The 4,443-nt window shown below is 41.8% G+C and overlaps 1 pseudogene; it reads right to left on the bottom strand.

The window, feature by feature from the left end:
- Window positions 1–2,506: 2,506 nt before the first annotated feature.
- Window positions 2,507–2,684, bottom strand: LOC142210877 (U2 spliceosomal RNA; annotated as a pseudogene).
- Window positions 2,685–4,443: the final 1,759 nt, after the last annotated feature.

The raw sequence follows: 4,443 nt of genomic DNA, 5'->3' as shown, positions 1-4,443 counted from the left end.
GGTGGTGTCATGGTGTGGGGAATATTTTCTTGGCACTCTTTGGGCCCCTTGGTACCAATTGAGCATCGTTGCAACGCCAAAGCCTACCTGAGTATTGTTGCTGACCATGTCCATCCCTTTATGACCACAATGTACCCAACATCTGATGGCTACTTTCAGCAGGATAATGCAATGCCATGTCATAAAGCTGGAATCATCTCAGACTGGTTTCTTGACCATGACAATGAGTTCACTGTACTCCAATGGCCTCCACAGTCACCAGATCTCAATCCAATAGAGCATCTTTGGGATGTGGTGGAACGGGAGATTCGCATCATGGATGTGCAGCCGACAAATCTGCGGCAACTGTGTGATGCCATCACGTCAATATGGACCAAAATCTCTGAGGAATGCTTCCAGCACCTTGTTGAATCTATGCCACGAAGAATTGAGGCAGTTCTGAAGGCATAAGGGGGTCCAACCCGTTACTAGCATGGTGTACCTAATAAAGTGGCCGGTGAGTGTATATGTGTATGAGGAGAGGTGGTTTCATTCAAACATGTTTGTAAAAGGAATGTTGAGATAATGTATACACATTTGTAATTGCATATGTAGGATATTTCAATGCTGTATTTGTAAAGATACTTTATTCGATGTAGGTGATATGCATATTATTTACTGTACATTGTATATACGAGTTATGACTATTATGTATAGGAGGTGGTAGAGGTACTGGTATATATGTTAAATAATGGGTTAAGAATATGGGAGGAGTCGATGATTCAGGTGTGTTTTATAAGGAGGAGAAACAATTGATTGTGTTAAGCCGTGAAGAAGGGAGCAATCCTGAAACGCGTAGCTCGTTCTGTAACATTGACTCCTATGTCACTATGTGACGGTTTTATTATTTTGATACAATAAAAGTTATATTTTATTCTACCACGCTACGTGATTTGTCCGACTACAACTGGAGCTGGATTTTACATACTACTGTTTCAATTTCTGGACCTGGTATCCTACAGAGGCTTCCGTGCTCGTTGGTTGGACATTATACATATTGAATAAGGGTGAGCTGGATTTACAACTTGTTTGGTGATCAGCAGTGCACTGCCTTCGCAGGCAAATCTGCATCAGGCCCGCCTCTCCATTAGACCACACCCACTAAAACGTACTTCACGAGGAGTTTGTTTGCTTTTCCTCGAAACACAGCTTCTACGGTTTAATTCCCAAAAAGTAAAAAAGGAATACATTACATCACAAAATTGGGGCCCCCACAAGAAGAGAGTGAGTGGGGGGAATAGGAAAGCAAGCAGGGAGAAGAAGAAGGATGGCTCTGGCTCTAAGACTCGTCGGGTTTGTCCACCGGAGGCCCGCACGGCTGGAGCATCTTCTCCATCAGATTGAAGCGCACACGGGCCTTGCTCTCGTTCTCAGCCACAGCAAAATAGTTAAGCAAGTCAAAGTGGCCCATGTAAGAGCAGTAGGAGTCTCGGTGCTGATTCACCAGCCATTCCCACTTGGTGGTATCTGCATGACCAGTGCCAATATATTTGGACTGGAGGTGCTCCAGCTGGCTGTGGATAGTGTACCGATCTGTCATAGTGTGTGAGGTCTGCACCAAAAGGTGAACAGGGTGATAGCCAATGCGTTTGGCATCACAGTAGGGCCCACGGCCCCACCTCTACACTTCTCAGCACATCGCTGTCTGCTTGGTACATTTTTGTCGTCATCGAAGCAAGTCCAAAAAATGCTAGACGGAGAGAATTTCCGAAACCGTACGAAGAATGTTCCTCTTGTATAGCGAAACAGATCAAATCCAGTTGCCACTACTGTCACTCAGCAATGCACAGCGCTTGCTGCAAATCTGCATAAACCCTGCCTGCATGTCAGTCTGTCTCCGGAGCAAGCAGGCAGCCACAAGAGGGCAACAAGCACTGCGAAATAAGAAGAAGAGGAGGACGACAACAACAGCAGCAGTAATAGCAGTAGCAGTAGCATCAAGTTGTGCAAAATCCAGGTACAAGTGCAAAGCAATTTCTCTTGCTTGACTCAGAAATTTTAATACTCCATTCTCTTCCACGAAAAAAAAGTTTTCAAGTCAGCAGCGAAATCTGAAACAAAATGAAGAAACCAAAATGAAAAAAAAATAAATAAAAAAATCAATCAATCAATAAGTTTGGACAAAAGAAAAAACAATTACAAAAAATTACAATGATAACAATACATCATATTTATATAGCGCCAACACATTCCGCAGCGCTGTACAATTTGTCAGGTTAATTTACAGACAACAATATACATTACAAAACTAGTCATTTCACACAATGCAGAAACTGAGGGCCCTGCTCGCAAGAGCTGACAATCTAAGAGGTAGAAGGGGTGACACAAAATTCTTGAACAAAAAAATAATTCTGAAATAAAAATAAGAATTCTCATCTAATTCTTCTGATTTGTTGCAAGACATTGAAATGCCAGCAAGCAGCAGAAGGAAAGAAGAAATTCTTTTTCTATTTTTCAACCAAATTAAGAGGGGTGCACCGGTCCTGGAGATACTGCAATACCAGGTCAATGCGTGGAGTGGACAGAGCAAGCTCTATTTCCATCTCCCTGTTCCAAAAATCCATTTAATATATGGTCCCCAGATAGGGGACGTATCAGATATTAAACTGATAAGAACAGATTTTTTTCTTTTTTTAGAAAATTATTTCAGCACTAACAGATACGCAGCCCGTATAAACGAGCACACTGCCGTCATCATCATAATTTTCTTCAAATTCTTTTTTAATTTCACATCAAGACTTTACAATTACAATACACCATTATCTGGTCCAATCTTTCCATTTTAGTCTTTTCCAAATCCCTTCTGCATCGTGACCTTTATGTTGGTCCAACAAATAAAAGAAATTAAGCTTATCTAAACATATACCTATACAATCATCCACATTCAGGTCCCTCTCATGCCTAAACGTATATAAGTTCCTTGCATCCCAAATTGTCTCACGCGCACAACATAAAACTAACCAAAGCACCCTATCATTCACTCCCCCCAAACTTATCATACCAAATAATACAAAAAGAAAAGTTTTGCACTCAATTCCCAATAAACCTTAGCATAACCCATTCATTCTTCCCCAAAATAACTTTGCCCTGCCGCAACCCCATAGCAAGTGGCGCAGATCCTCATCCCCACCGCACTCTCTGTATGGGCACCGGGCAGATGGCGTTAACCCCTTTCTGTGCATGATGCTTCTCACAGGTACTGCATCCTGAGCGGCCAACCAGGCCAGGTCCCGCTGTTTATTGGTTGGACCATATATAATTACCTCTTTCCAGGCCTTTTTTGTTTTCCCAGTATCCAAACCGTTTATTGGACATAAGTCCTGAGACCCACACACCTTTTTCAGTAATTTTTTGTTACTAACACACACACTCTTTTCATATATATTTAAATGATGTTTTTTAACAAAACGCTCCAGCTCCAAGTACCATGGAGCAGAAATAAAAGCAATCGGCCTCTTGCCATCTTGGGCTAACCACCCCAACCTTCTGAACACGGAGCCGCAGGAGTACCTGCATAATCCCCCCACCTTATTGTTTCTATCAAGAAGTTTTAAATAAAAGACCACCAAATTAATTCCGATGAAAACCCTCAAGTCTGGGAAACTCAATCCACCCAAACTTTTATCTTTGAATAAAATATCCCTTTTAAGCTTTTCAATTGCACCCCCCCAAAAGAAAACACACATACTCCTCACCAGCTTGTTTACCACCCTGTTATTGGGTGGGAATACCAGCGCCACATATAATATAATCGGTAGGATAACACTCTTAATAATGAGAATTTTCCCTGTGAAAGACAGGTCTCTGACTCTCCAAAGACCAAGTTTGCGGTTTATTTTATTCCCAACCTCCTCCCAATTCACGTTTCCCTTTAGTTCAGCGTCAAACTGAATCCCAAGAATTTTTATGTTCTCCCCTGAATTTTTTATACCCTCCACCAGAATTTCCCTTTCAAAAAAGAAAGATTTAAACATGGACTTGTCCCAGTTAGTTTTAAACGCAGACACCACGCAAAAACACTCAACCAACAGTTTCACTCTCCTTACATCACATTCAGCCTCACAAAAAACACACACATCATCCATATATCCTCTCACTTTCATCACACTCCCACTACACCCAGGCACAAGAAACCCTTTCACCACCTTATCACTCCTAATCATACACAACAAAGGCTCAATCACACAACAAAACAGCATTGGGCTTAGTGGACAGCCCTGCCTCACTCCAGACAACACACTAAAACTTTCAGTTAGACACCCATTCACATTCACCACACTACACGCACCCTCATACAATCCGCGCAACAACCTAACAAACTTACACCCAAACCCCATTCTTTCCAACACCAAAAATAAAAAATCATGCGACACCCGATCAAATGCTTTATCAAAATCTAAAGAA

This window comes from Leptodactylus fuscus, chromosome 6 (assembly GCF_031893055.1).
Source record: "Leptodactylus fuscus isolate aLepFus1 chromosome 6, aLepFus1.hap2, whole genome shotgun sequence".
NCBI lineage: Eukaryota > Metazoa > Chordata > Amphibia > Anura > Leptodactylidae > Leptodactylus > Leptodactylus fuscus.
The sequence above is the reverse complement of the archived record's forward strand: the minus strand, read 5'-3'. Positions and strand labels throughout refer to the sequence as shown.